Source organism: Rattus norvegicus, chromosome 1, assembly GCF_036323735.1.
Source record: "Rattus norvegicus strain BN/NHsdMcwi chromosome 1, GRCr8, whole genome shotgun sequence".
Lineage (NCBI taxonomy): Eukaryota > Metazoa > Chordata > Mammalia > Rodentia > Muridae > Rattus > Rattus norvegicus.
Genome location: NC_086019.1, coordinates 181,044,435 through 181,059,410, shown reverse-complemented (window position 1 = coordinate 181,059,410; position 14,976 = coordinate 181,044,435).

The window sequence follows — 14,976 nt, the reverse complement described above, 5'->3', positions numbered from 1 at the left end:
ACTTCACTGAGACACATGGACCATCTACATTAAGAGTACAATTTAATAATGTTTAGTAAAGTTACTGAATGGTGTGATCATTCAGCATAATCTCTTTAGGGACCATTTCCCTTACCCACAAACACATACCTATCCACAGTTAGTCCCCATTTCTAGTTCGACTCCCAAGTAACAGTGAATATATACGCATCCTACAGTATCCTTGGGGCATTGGTTCCAGGACCCTTTAGGGTAATAAATAAACAAACAAACAAACAAACAAACAAACCAGCCAACCTGAAGATACGCAAGCCTCTCATATAAATTGTCATAGTGTTTGGATAGAACCTCCTCAGGAATACAGTTACTTTAAATATTCTCTATTGGGCCAAGGAGATGGGTCAGTGGATAAAGTGCTTGCTGTACAAAAGCGGAGAGCTGAGATCAGATCCTTGTGTAAAAATGCCGAGTACATTAGTGCCAGTAACAACCCTAGTGCCAGGGCATGGGGCAGGGATGAATGGATCCTGGGAACTCACTGGTCAGCCAGTCTAGCTCAAACAGTAAGCCTAAGGTTCTGTGAGAATTCAGGACTCAAAAAATAAGGTGTAGAGTCACTGGAAGTCACATAACATCAATCTTGGGACTCGACAGGCAAAGCTGTGAGTGAGTTCACCTGCTCAAACGCATGCACAAAATATTCTCTAGATTACTAATGCACTGTTAACAGTTGCTATATTGCCATCTTTGTTTTACTTTTTATTTATTTAATTTAAAATCATCATTATCTATATTTGGCTGATTCTAAACAGGTAGAGGAAGAGATTCTAACTCCATGGGAGACAGGATGTTGAGAGTGCGAAAGACAGAGATCAGAGATGAGTTATCCTTGGAGACCCAACCTGAAACATGCATTTTCTCTAGCCATGTTCCACTTCTGATAATTTCTAGAACCTTCTACAATAATGTCACCACCTGGGGCTAAGCTTCAACACTCGGAACGGAAGATGGGGAAGAGGTAACTGAATTTTCTGCCTCTGGATTTGCCCTTTCTGAGTATTTTATGTAAAGGAAACTATGTAGTATATGGACTTAAGGATTTATCTCTTTCTGAATGACTCATGTGAATAAGTTAGAAAGCAAAAAAGAGCAGTTAGGACTCCTAATTTCTTACTAGGAGTCAGGAACCTTCATATGACATGGATAATGATGTCATTGTAACTGACAATAAAATGGCTGCTCTTGGCTTAGAGTCTCATTTTCCACATGCATTCCTTCACCTGTGATTTGGAGATGTTTTTTTTAAAGGTGCACATCTTTAAATGTGAAAGGTAATCACATTTCAACACAATGTACTGTCTGTGTTTGGCTAAGAGATCTGAAGTCCAGTGAGCTACCACATCAGCATTGAAATCAATGTGTCTGGCTTAGGAGCCCATGCAATTTAATATATCCAACTGTTTCTGGTGGCCTTTGGGAGTAACTGATATTCAGAAGGATCCTAGTTTTTAATCTAGTTTACCAACCCCTCTGTTATTTTATTTTAAAAATATTTTATGTGTATGGGTGAAGTGGAAACTGAAGGGTTCTTTGGGAAGCCAGTTGTGTTGGATGGTATTTTGCTAAAGCCGATTCATGAATGAATGTTTTGCTGAAGTAGACACAGGTGAAAGATTGTTTCACCAAAGCAAGTACCTGAAAGGACACATGATGAAAGATTCTTTGTCAATGACACAGATATATTGGTCCATCTTACATAGTGTAGTTGAGCTCATTTTCTCGGGACTCCATAGACAGAAACACACCCAAAAACTTTTGGTGGTATGCTGTGGCTTCTTCCTCCTACTACAGACTTAGGCCAGTTGGCAGAGTGATGTCAGCAGAGACAGACTCACGTGATGAAGCAAGATACGTGGTAAAGCAAGACCAATGGAGGATTTCAAATGTTTGGAGGGAGTATAAATAGGAATCAACAGACAGTGAGAGGTGCATGCTGGTAGAGCTGGCTGTGCAAGCCTTTTCAATCTTGAATCTTGAATCTTTGCTTCATTGATGGGGCACAGTTGAGAACTTCTCCTGGTGCTCCTGTTGGTCCTGGGCCCTCCTGTTGAGGCCTGGCTGTTCCTGCTAGGTCATGCCACCACTGCTGCTATCCTGACACTAACGAACTGGATTGCTGGTGGATCCATGAAGTGCATTGAGCTGTTGCTGCTGACCTGTGAGCTGAACTTCTAATTTCCTGACAATGAAGATGGATCTGCTCCAAAGAACCATTTCTAAACAGGTCCACTTACCCAGAATTCTTTCTTTTCCACTATCTTTGGTGGCTGATGGGCTAGAAGGGGGTTGGGGATTAAAGCATTTAAGAACCATCATTAAAAGTAGGCTTTGAAAAATTCAAAGTAACATATGTGTGTTTTACCTGAGAGAGAGAGAGAGAGAGAGAGAGAGAGAGAGAGAGAGAGAGTATGTGTGTGTGTGTTCTATGTGTGTGACCAGTCAGAGTCCAAAATGGGGTATTGGATTCCCTGGGTCTAGAGTTGTAAATGATTCTGAAGTACTTAACTGTGCAGATGTCAAGATTTGAACTCAAGTCTTCTCAAAAAGCTATAAATGCTCAGCAAATGCTCTTAGATACAGTGCTATCTTTCCAATCTCTTGTTATTTTCTTAGAAGTTAATACAATTAAAAGTAACTTGATGAAAAATCAAAAAGAACAGAACAACCAGCCAACTGGTCAAACTCAGTTTCATTCTGCAGAATTGCCTTCTTGGAGCATACAGTATCTTACCATCGGTGTCTGCTGGATAAACTGGATACTATTTCCTACACGTAGAAGTATACGTGGTTTGTGACTAACTATAGTAACAACTGCTCATACACACAAATGACTTAGGATAGCAATGTAGATCTCCTGCCTTCTTTTGTCTATGGCAGATCTGAGTTGTTGTTGAAAGCCTGTGTCATAGAGTTTCTCAGTCTCCTTTACTCTGTATTAACCCTCCCTGTAGAGTTTGACTGTAATTCCTCTTGGAATCCCTGTCATGTGTAACCTAGAAACATCTAATTTTCTCCTTGACGCTATGAATCAATAGGAAAATAGAATAAAAAAATAACTGTCCACTTAATTATTGGTGTCACTGGTAGGAGGCCTATGATTACCATGCATTGAAACTTGTCCCTGAGTTCAGACTCTGCAATCCACTGCAGGTGATCTACAGTTTCACAGATGCAGGAAAGTCATGCTGGATCTATGAATGAAGATAGAGATAGGTGGATGTTCCCTCACCTCCTTGAAGACAATTCTTTGGTAGCTTCATTTACCTGTTAACATAGCCTCTGCAAGCATGTGTTTTCAAGTCCTAAACTACATGCTTGCAGTCAAAGCTGTATAGTGTAGAGTACTGGAGCCTAGCAGTTGTTCTGATCTTAATATTTGTCATCCGGTTTTTATCCCTTACCTCAAATTCAAAGAAAACTTTGAGGTGTTTGGCAAGATAAAGTAGAACCCAAGACACTCGTGACATAGGTTGATGCCATGTGGAAGTCCCTCATTCAAGGGGTCTCCTGGAGGTCAGTCACAGAAGTAAAAGTAGATACTCAATATGAGGGCCTGGCTCTTCTCCCTGTTGCTTATAGCAGTGTCTCAAATTCACCATCTGAAAGGTATTGTCTTAGATTCCTGTACATTGTCAAGGACCAGAGAGCCCAGAAATACATAGACAATCTGGACTGGGTCCTACACTTAAAACTGTGCAACCAGATGCTAGATGATGTTGCCCAGGATCCACCTTGAACACAATATGTTGACATACCCCTCTGTCTTCAACACACTGTACCTTAAGGGAAATGTTGGGATAGATTTTCAGTTATACTCTTGATAGATGGAGGGGCTGACACTGTCTCTATGTGTAGCAACTTCTGCTCTACCTGTTTGTCAGTTTAGATAACCCTTGGGTCAACCCAGGATAGAGTTTGGTTACTAGTTTGATTTAAAGAGATGTAGATGATCGCACAGTAGAAATGGTTCATGTTGCCATCCTCTCTTCTATCTTTATTGCAAGCATGGTTTCTCAATGCAGTTTGCCTGTGATTGGAGGGTTATATGAACCCTCAATTACAGGTGTAATACTTAAAGTTGGGGAGATTGAGGCAGAGGAAATTTGATGGACAGAGCATGTTAGAACTTAGGGGTTTGGGGGAAAATGGCTTAGTCAGCAAAGTACTGATGTTGCAAGTATGAAGACTAGAGTCTGATCATATGTAGGAAGTGGTGACTCACACTTGTAATCCCAGTACTGGGGATCCCTGGAACTCACTGGCTTAGCCTAATTGGTCAGCTTCAATCCAATAAGAGAATATACGTCAAAGGAGGTGGATAGCCTTCTTGAAGATGATACCTAAGGTTGTCCTCTGGCTTTCATCTGGACAAACAGGTACATCAGCATACACATGGACACACATGCACATGCACACACATGCATGCAGACACATGTACTTGAGCATGCACACAGTAAAGAGAGAAGGGAGATGTAGCTGCAGAAGGGCACAGAGAAAAATAAAGAAGAACCAGAAAGACATGGAGCAAACCTGAAGAGAGATTGTTTTTAAAAAGTGTGAGGGAGAGAAGAGGATGGAAGGTGGAAAAAAGGAAGGAAGGAAAAAATAAAGGAATAAATAAGGAATGGAGGGATGGAGAGGGAGAGGGAGAAGGGGAGGGAAGGAGTGGAAGGAAGGAGGAATGGAGGAGGGGAGAAGGAAGAATGGAGGAAGGCAGGGAGGGAAAATCAGTAAGAGAGCTAGTAAGAGATAGAAACAAAAAATACAGAAAAGAAGAAAAAGAGAGAGGAGGAGAGAGAAGAGAGATGGGATGAGGCAGAAGAGGAGGAAGAGGAGGAACACAAGCAGTGGTAACTAGTCTTGTACCAGAAGAGCCTTTTTGGTTTTGTAACCTGACCTCCATTGGCATATGTGTCTATAAAACTTGTGTCCCACCTGGGCCTTTGAGTACCACAAGATGTTTCAAAGATCTCTGGCCTCTACCCACTAGGCCTCAGTGGCACCTCCACCCACAGTTCTATCAGCTCAAAACATCTTAGAAATTCCTCCTGTGGGCCAAATTACCTTTCATCAGGAAGCACCTAGTGAAAGGGTCCTTGTCTCTCCAAGTCTGCCTGAGCTCAGACTGGACACCCAGGAGAATGAGGTGCCTGTTGCGAAGATTGCTTATGCTCTTTTTCCATTGTCTCTGATGGTAATTTAACACATTACTTTTATATTAAAACAAATGTAGATATATTATAGAGTAGAATCCAAATTTAAGACTGGAAAGAAATTTCATGTCTGAGATGAGGTGATGTTGGCTACATTCCCAGAACCTTTGGCAGATATACATTCACATCTCTCAGCCTTGGAGGGAGCTAACAATAGCTACCAATTATTGAGTGCTGACCAGGGGCCAGGAAGTCTGCGGACAATCACCCATTTGATCCTTGTAGTCTGTCATTTTTCGGATGAGGTGACTGAGGCCCAGGAAGGTCCCAAAAACTAATTGAGGGACCAGTAGCTGTGTGACAAAGAGATGTGTTGGAACTACAGTCTGTTCTTTCTGGGGATGTATCTCAAAGCACTTCTGGAAATATCTCTGGAAAAGTGAGCCAGGAAGACTGCCAAAGCCAATACCCTACAGCTGGCTGGTGGGAAGGCTCACGAGAGAGACAGATTCTATAGACAATGATAAAATTAAACTGGGTGTGGTGGTACATGACTGTGATCCCAGCACTTAGAAGACAGAGGTGGGAGGACCAGAATTTGAAAATCACCCTCAATGACAGTAGTTCCATTCTATGGTATTTGGTTGCCACAGACATAGAAAACCAATTTAGGGATTACTTAAATTGGGTCTGGACCTCAAACAGCAGGACCTCAAGAACCAGGATTCAAGGCTAGACTCTTCTATTGTCTGGTATTTTCTTACCTCTCTAGGATTAAGTGTTAGGACAATTAACATTATCAATTACAGAGTGTGAAGGGGTAGGGTCCAGCATGGGAGTCCACAGGATTTCCAGCATGCAATGAGGCTTAAAACACAACAACCCATTGACCAAGCTATCAATCTAGTATTTCCTGGGTGGGTTTGAAAAGGAAATTTGAGGCAGAATCCATGTACACACACACACACACACACACACACACACACACACACACACACACACACACACACACATATATATATATATATTTATATATATGCTGCTCTCCTGAACTTGCTATATATTTTAGATCAGTCACAAAATTGCAATCCTCTTGCATTAGCTTCTCAAATGCTGGAATCATAATCATCTGCCATTCTCTTGGCTCATTCATTATTTTCATATCTAAAATTATCACTAGGAGATAAGATGTGGGCAGCCAAGATGGCTCACTGGGCAAAGGGGTTTACTGTAGAGGACTGGTGGCCTGTGTTCGGGTCCTGGAGCACACTTAAAAGAAGAAGAAGAGAAAACTGACTCCACAGAGCTGTTCTCTGACCTCCATGCGCACACCATGGTGCACACATGTACACAAACACATAAATAAATAAATAAATAAATAAATAAATAAATAAATAAATAAGAGGTGACGAGTAAAGGCCTCAGGGTCTTAGCCATTTCTGGAGATCTTTATAGTTGCTGGAGGAGGATGGGTTTTCTTCAGGGGTGTAGTCACTGGCAAAGTGCCCACACTCCTTTAAATACCGTCTTACTTATCCTCCAATGAGCAGCTCCAATGAAACTCACTGGTCACACAGGAAAAAGACATGAAGGTAGAAGGGGGACCAGGCAGGGAGAGGAAGGGACCCAGTCAGGGGAATGGGATGAATGTGATCAGAATATATTATCTACAAACACAGAAATGTCATAATAAACCCCATTATCTGAATAATTAATATATGCTAATATATTAACAGGTGCAAGAATCCTAGGTCTAGGAACTAAGGACCCCATATTTTATATTAGGCAGCTAGAAGGCATACCGGGAGAAAAACCATCAGTGCCCATATTTCATCCCTAGAGCTACCTGAATCTTATAGACCCATGGGTGAGTTTCTCCACGTTCTTCTCTCTCTTGGAACTGATATGTTGAACTTTCTCACAGCACAGTCTTCCAGCATCTTCCAAGCACCCATTGCTTCCATCCCTGAAGAACCTGAACTATCTCATCCTGGTCCCACCATTTATGAGTTGCAGAGCCTGGCTTGTGTGACACAGGTTGCTTTCCATGAGTGACAGAAATTCACAGAGCTTTCTTTTGCCAGCAATATTTACTCATTGAATACAGTTTATAATCTCTTGTTACAGTGGTTCTCTGTCATGGTTAAGCATGATCTAAAGTTCCTCTTCAGGAAGAGAACCCATGGCTTCAACCAATTGAGTATGTGTGCTGTGTCTGCACTTCACAGGCATTGTCAGAGGCATCCATACCTGCTCTTCCCTAGTGAAGATTCTGTGATGCCCATTTGATAGACAGGGCACTACAATGTAGGGGTCTTAGAGTGGGATGGGGAGGGTGTGGAGAAGGGAGGTCAAGATTAAAACAGAGAGGAACGAGAAGCACCCTGCTCTTGGTTCCCTCAGTTCCCTGTAGAGCATTCTGGCAGTTTCTAAGACCAACCTAACTCTTTACAAGGTTGATCTGACCCAACTGGATTAGATGGCTGGGACTTTGGCAACAAAATAGCACAATGTGAGTGGCTTCTCCAGGAGCCACTGGCAAAGTTGTGTAGAGGCCGCAAGTCTAAAATGAAGGTGTTGGCTGAGTTTCAGGCTTCTTTCTTTGGCACGTCAAGGGATCACCTAGTCTTTTGGAGAAACTGTAGTAAAATATGGTGAGCTAGGTGTCTTATCAACAACAGAAGGTTATTTCTCACAGTTGTGAAGGCTGAGAATCAAGGGTCAAAATATCAGTAGATTTAATGTCTGATGAGGGAGGGGGCTTCAGCTTCTAGAGGAAGGGAGCTCTCAGAGGGAGAGAGAGGAGGAAGGAGAAGGGGGGAGTTGGAGGGGAGGGAGGGAAAAGGAGAGAGAGAGAGAGAGAGAGAGAGAGAGAGAGAGAGAGAGAGAGAGAGAGAGAGAGACTCCCACTCATTACACTTGAAGCTAGTTTTGAGAGCACACAGACATTTAACAGATAGCAACACTCACTTCTCCAGCTTCCCACACTATTATAGAGTGTTATAAGAACACCTGCTCTATTGAATGAGGAACCATCCTAGAAGCCCCATTTTTATTTATTTTTTTTGTAAAATCAAGATTCTATCTATAAATAGTGTTCCATTCTGATACCAGGGCATAGGCATACCATGCATGGATTTGTAGCATGAAACGATTCAGCCCCAAACACTGGTCATGTGGGTGAGTCACTTAGGTTTAATGTCTTTTTCTGACAGCTTTGTCTCCTCTGTCCAGAACCCTTCTCTAGGAAGGAGATATTGCCCAGTGTAGGCATCTGCGAGCTTTTATTTTTCTAAAATAACCACAGACTTCCCCTTTCTTTTCCAGCCTTGAGATTATGACTCTGTGTTGTTGAGTACAGCCATCCACCCCAACTAAAAGACTCCAAATCAAGGCACTGAGAGCTGAGGTTGAGCTGGGAGATGCACTCACATCATCCTCTCTTCTCACACCATTCTCTGCAGTTTAAAGCAGAAGGCACGCATGAGCACGGACTGGAAAGGTTCATGACTGTGGCTGAGAAGTCTGAGAGCTTTGGTTTAAAAATAGGTAAGCTGAAATAAACACTGGGAGATGGCACCAAAATAGAGTGGTAATTGATCTAATGCAACTTTTGCCTCAGATAACATCGTTATTTGTGAAATTATGTCAGTGTTACCCCTGCCAAGTCAGCACTTACAGGACAAGGCTTCTAATTTAGGAGTAGCACTGCTTGAGGCTCATCTTAGAAGACTGAAGACAGGAACTCAGCAGGCACAGGGTAGTCAGATTTGGAGAGTTCTGGCTGGAGGATGAACTTTAGGAGCTTGAAGCACCAGGACAGACTCATTAAAAAGCCAGGCACAGTGGTACACATCTGTAATCCCAGCACCAGGAGGGAGAGATGGGGAGATCCATAGAGCTTGTTGGGAACCAGTCTATCTGAATCAAAAATCTCCAGGCCCATTAGAGACTCTATTGACCTCTGGCTTCTACACATGCACCTGTTTGTGTTTGCACAGTCACATTCATATGTATATCCACCTATGTGAACTCAAACATACAATGCATGCATGTAGACACATACACACACACACACACAGCGAGAGCGAAAGCGAGAGAGAGAGAGAGAGAGAGAGAGAGAGAGAGAGAGAGAGCGAGCTTACAAGCTTCCACCCAAACGTTCATTTAGCCAGCAGCATCTTCTAATGGATGGAGAAGATATGTCTTGCTTGGGCACGTTGGGAGCACCTGGTGGAATTTCAAGCAAGGTATGGTCTGTGGAAGCTGCTCCCAGGCAACAGCAGACTAAGAGCAGGCAGAGTTCAGAACCTAAAGGCAATAGTATCACCTAGAACCTGGTGCTGGTAGCCTGTCTCAGACCTGGTACATATATCTGTCTAGAGCAGTCAGTCAAAGGTGGCCAGAGGTCTCTGCCTAGATGACTCCACTTATGCCAGGGAGCCGTTAGAGAGGATATTATTTTCTATTGTTTCCATGATTGCTTCTCTTTGTCCAGGTAAGGGAACACAACTTCTTACATGACTCCTGCATTCAAAATCTTTTTTTTTTCTGGGATGCCCTGTGTCACCATAGGATCTTCCATCCAGAGGGAATTACTAAACGTAGGTCTTTGACTCTTGGGCTAGAACTATGAGTCAATATCAACCTATTTTCCTTCTAAAATTACCCAACCTCAGACATTTCGTTATAGTAACAAAGCCCAGACTACTATACCATGATATCAATAGTACTAATTACAGTGCTTGCACAATGGTAGTTGTGTCCAAAACAAGCATAAAAAGGAAGGACCCATTCTATCAAACAATACATTTTATACCAATGTATTCTTTCACAGAAGCTAAATACATTTTAAAAATTGGCATTATACTCTTAAATAACTTAAAGAATTCTTCCACTTGAAAAAAATCCATAAACAGAGCTAAGGAAATAGCTTCTCTACATTAGGTGAGGTCACATTGCAATGATAAAATTCTCAAGGTAATTAAGTTATAAAAAGTAAAAGTTTGTGGTGCTTCATGGGTCTAGAGCTTCAAGCCACAATTAAGTGACTTGTTTCAGACCACTAGTAAGGGTATCACATCAATCAGGAGGATGTATTGGGGCAAAACACATCATAGGAAAAGAAACTGTGAGAGGAAAAGGAGGGTGGGGTACCACAGTCTCCCTGAGACACAACTCCAGTGATTAAATAACTCCCCATTAGGCCACACCACCTAAAAGTCTTCAGTATCTCCCAATAGTTACTCCTTCAGGATGGAGCCAAATCCATTGAACTTTGGAGCTCATATCCAAATCCAAGCCATGTCCACCAGACAAACTTGCCTGGGGTTGGACTTAAGAAGCAGAACATTAAGCTTCTCTGTCCATTGGCTGCATGTCTGCAAACAATGGACACCAACTAAGATCATGTACAAAGTATGTGGCATGAAACAATTCAGCCGCCAACACCAGTCATGTGGCCCAAGAGTGGCCAGAAGAGAGGACCGCTCCACGGGGAGAGTGAGTAAAATGGCTGTACACATCTGTGATGCTAGTGCATGAAGGTAGAGATAGGCGGTTCTCTGTAGCTTTCAGGCCAGCTAGACTACCCAATCAGTGACCTTCAGGTTTAGTGGGAGACCCTGTTTCAAGCAAGCAAGCAAGCAAGCAAGCAAGCAAGCAAGCAAGCAAGCAAGCAAGCAAGCAAGGAAACAAGTGATAGAAAACGACAGAGGAGGATGCCCAGTATCAAACTCTGCGTTCCACACACATTTGCATATAGTGTAAACACACACACACACACACACACACACACAGAGGCATGCATGTACACAATAAATGACAAACTTGGACTTAAAATAATGCATATGAGATGGCAAGGACAGAAGGAGAAGCCTGCTCCAGCTATTCTGGTACCTAAAACATGTTGGTCCCAAACAGGAAGAAAGAGGATAGAGAATCAGCTTCAGTGAAATCCTGACTTGGACATAATCCTGGAGTTGAGCCTCTTCTCATCTGCAGGCCCAGAGAGGGCAGAACATCTTGACTGACATTCTCCTCAAGACTGTGATCAAGGCTGAGAATTTTCTTAGAGAAACTGAACTTTTATATTAAGAGAATTCATCTTGCCAAAGGCAAGGTCATCAGCACTAAGGCAAACCTGAGGGAGAGATGAGCAGTGTTTGGGCCTCTGCTAGTCCACTGAGCAGTATCCCAATCATGTCCAGGGAGTCGGCTGATCACTGAAGCCTTTTCCCCCCTCACTCCCTACGTTTTTCTCCAGAGCTGGTGAGCCAAAGAGACTTGGTGTGTTATAGGCCAGAGGAGCAAGGCTCCCGATTAGCAGGCATTTAAACAATCCCTTATCGTCTTTTTGGTGCTTTCTTGCTTTATATATTTTTAAGCTTTATCCAATTCTCAGCAACTCAATTTTAAAGGTCATTGTATTAACGGCAAAGATGAATCGAGGGATGAGGTCATTTTTCATCTGGGGAAACTGTTTGGTCTCATAGATGCTGATCTGGGGTTTCAAAGATCATTTTATTTCAGCATGATCTTCTTGAGGTTGGGGGGAGACCTCTGCTCTTCCTTCTTGCTGGAAGCAGTCATGTGTTCACATTTGTCTCTTTTCTGTCTGAACCGCAGGTACAGATGTACCATTCCACACCAGCTCAAAGTGCTGGGTGATTCCATTGTGTTCATGGCACTGAAATATCTGGAATTGTATAGCAAGAGACCAATTCTCTATTGCCATAATTTATGACAGAGGCCCGGATAAGTCCCCAGACATGGATTTTCTATAAAATACTTCCTCGTGAAACTTTGTTACACCACAAAATGAAAAGAAGATGAGGGAGAGGAGAGGAGTGAAGGGGGCAGCCAGAAGCCTGCAAGGTGGACATAAATCTCTAAGGGTACTGTTTCCATTCATCACATTTACTGTAAGGACAGGAATTTTATTTGATAGAAAAAGAATGAATCACAGTGGTTTTAGAATCTAATACGAAGCTTGCCGGAAGCAGTTTCTCCCATCTTTCTGCTTCCTTTAGAGCTCCTGCATTTCAAAGGAAGATGGGAGAACACTTATCAGCCATAGAATATTCTGCACTGGGACGGGTGTTAGAGGAAAGGGGTCTTTAACAATATTCACCCATATACATAGTTTAATTATTCAAATTATCCTGTATGAGGTGATTAAGGAAGACATCAAAAGATGGTTAGGGGTGAAACAACAAGGGAGAAGGAGGTAGGGAGTGGGAAACTTCTCAGCCAGGGAGGTGATTTCAATGGCTTTCTCACTGAGAGCCTGGGGAAGATGGAGACTGATGGCTGGATCCTGCAAATTCCTCCCTGAGCCCTTTTGCCTCTTACACCATGGGCATCTACCTAGGCTCTTTCACAAGGCTGCTTCTATTCACTATGAACTCATCATCATCTATCTGAGGCTTTAAGACCCCAAACACAAGAGTCTGACTGCTCATTCCTGGATGCATGGGGACTCTATAGAGAACTTCTAAGAAATATCATTATGTTGATTATTTTCTTTGTGTGATTGATGATGTTAGGGCTGGTGGTGACTCAGTGGTTGAATGCTTATTAAGCATATGTAAGACCTAAGTTCAATCACAATACTCAGGTACATGTGCACTTACATGCACATGTAAGAGGGAAACAGAGACAGAGACAGAGACACAGAGAAAAAGAGAGCTAGGAGATAAATGCCTGTCAGGGTTTTTAAATTGCTGTCTACTGAAGTCCTCCTTGATGAGCAGATGGGGATGAGGATTGTGAATAGGTCACAGTTTATACCTGTTTTATTCATTAAATCTTGACAACATTTCCTCTTTACCAGGTACCACACTCAAGGAATCTTATGTGACATCACCAAAAAGTTTCCCATTGGTCTCTTGTATCTCACAGCTCTTTGAAAATAGATGTCCTTGGAAGATACCCTCTAACAAGAACAACCTTTGATCAACCTTTCACACACAGGCTCTGCTTGAGGGCAAATAAATATGCTCCCTCCACAGTCTTTTGGTTCATCCAAAATGACAATTTTTTTTGAGTTCCTTGTACAAAGCAGAAACCTCTCAAAACCAAACTTCTTTGCTTGGTTGGACAGAAGACATGGCATTGCCTCTGGTCACTAAATCGCAAATATTTGGGGAGAATTAGAAAGTGGTCTATGGAGCTGGTTTTCATTTTGTTCAGTTGAAAATTGGACTATGGAGTGAATCCCAAAGCTGAAGCTCCCATGGGTGGCCTGCAGCTGGAGAATTCATGGAGAGGGATGGTAGGTGGAAAACCATACATGAATATCTTGAAATACATCACAGAACATTGCAAAACACCCATCTTCTGGGTCTAAGTACCTCTTTCACAAGGTTGCAAGATGAAAATGGAAAAGTGGATGAATGAAATCATACATCAATTGGAAGTCTGAGGTGTTTGGTCCAGGCATGGCAGGACTCAGGTATGCAAAGCATCTAATAGTATTCTGCTTCCTCTGTCCTCAGCTCTGCTTCTCTCTGGCAGGCTCTTCTATGTGCACCCACTCCCTACTCAGGGAAGCCAGATGAGCATGTAGCAAAGGAAGTCCAAATGTAAGGGTTGTTTCTATATGGGTCATGCCTTCTCTCTTCCTGCACTTGGGATTGAAGGGCTTTATGTGGAACAATGCCAATGGTCTCATTGACCATGGTGATCCCACTAGTCAGGGTAGGAGATAATGTGATGTAGAAAGTATAGACAAAGGATTATTAGATGAAGGAACTGGGTGATGACGGAAACTCAGTAAGTCTATCAATGTTTCTGTCCATCCACTCATTCATCTACCCATCCAACTATTTTTCTTCATATGCATCCTTCTGTCCATCCACCTATTCACCCATCCTCCTATCTTCATATCTGTCTATCCAGGCATCCACCCAACCATTCCCATATTTTCATATTTATCTATCAATCTACCCACCCATCTATGTGCTTCATGTCAACTCATCGACCCACCTATCTTTCTATCCATTCATGCATCTATTCATTGTCTCTGCCTATCCATTCACCAACGTATTTACTCAGATATCTAGCTAGTCAGCAGCTGCACCCATCCTTTTTTGTAGAAAGCAATGAAATTTCAGTGGTCAAAACATTTTAAAGAGTGAGAAAACCATTTTAATGATATGAATAAATGAATTTCATTCTATTCTCATTTTACATTCAATGAAAGGTGGATCATACAACAAACACCAGCAAGTAATGTCAGACCTAGGATATACACCCTGTTGCCTTAACTCCATTTATCTCAAAAGATGCTGCTCCATCTACTAAGCAGTGGGGGCTCCCAACACGCCAGAGACACTGGAATTACTTACTAAACAAACCTGGATCATGTGAGCGTATGTTTATCTCTAGTTTCATTTTTTTGCCACACGATCTTATCTATTTCTTAAAAAGGAAAATCTGACTTTATTATAGTATCAAATCTCAGGAAAAATAAATACATATTTGATGTCAAAGCTGGGTATGTTTTTATGGTGCTGAGCCCTAACACATGCTAAGCTATTAAGGAAGCTATGGTAATATGCCCCCACATAAAGGTGTCCTGAAGTCTTTAAAAATCATCATGGAATTAGTGGAAAGAAGTTGAATTCAAGTCACTGGGGACAGTTTCCAGGAGAAATGCTTTCGTATAAACCAGCAAAGTCAAAGGAGAAGTGGGATAAATTGTTCAACTCTTTTCACAATTATTTAAATCTCTCTCTCTCTCTCTCTCTCTCTCTCTCTCTCTCTCCCTCTCCCTCTCCCT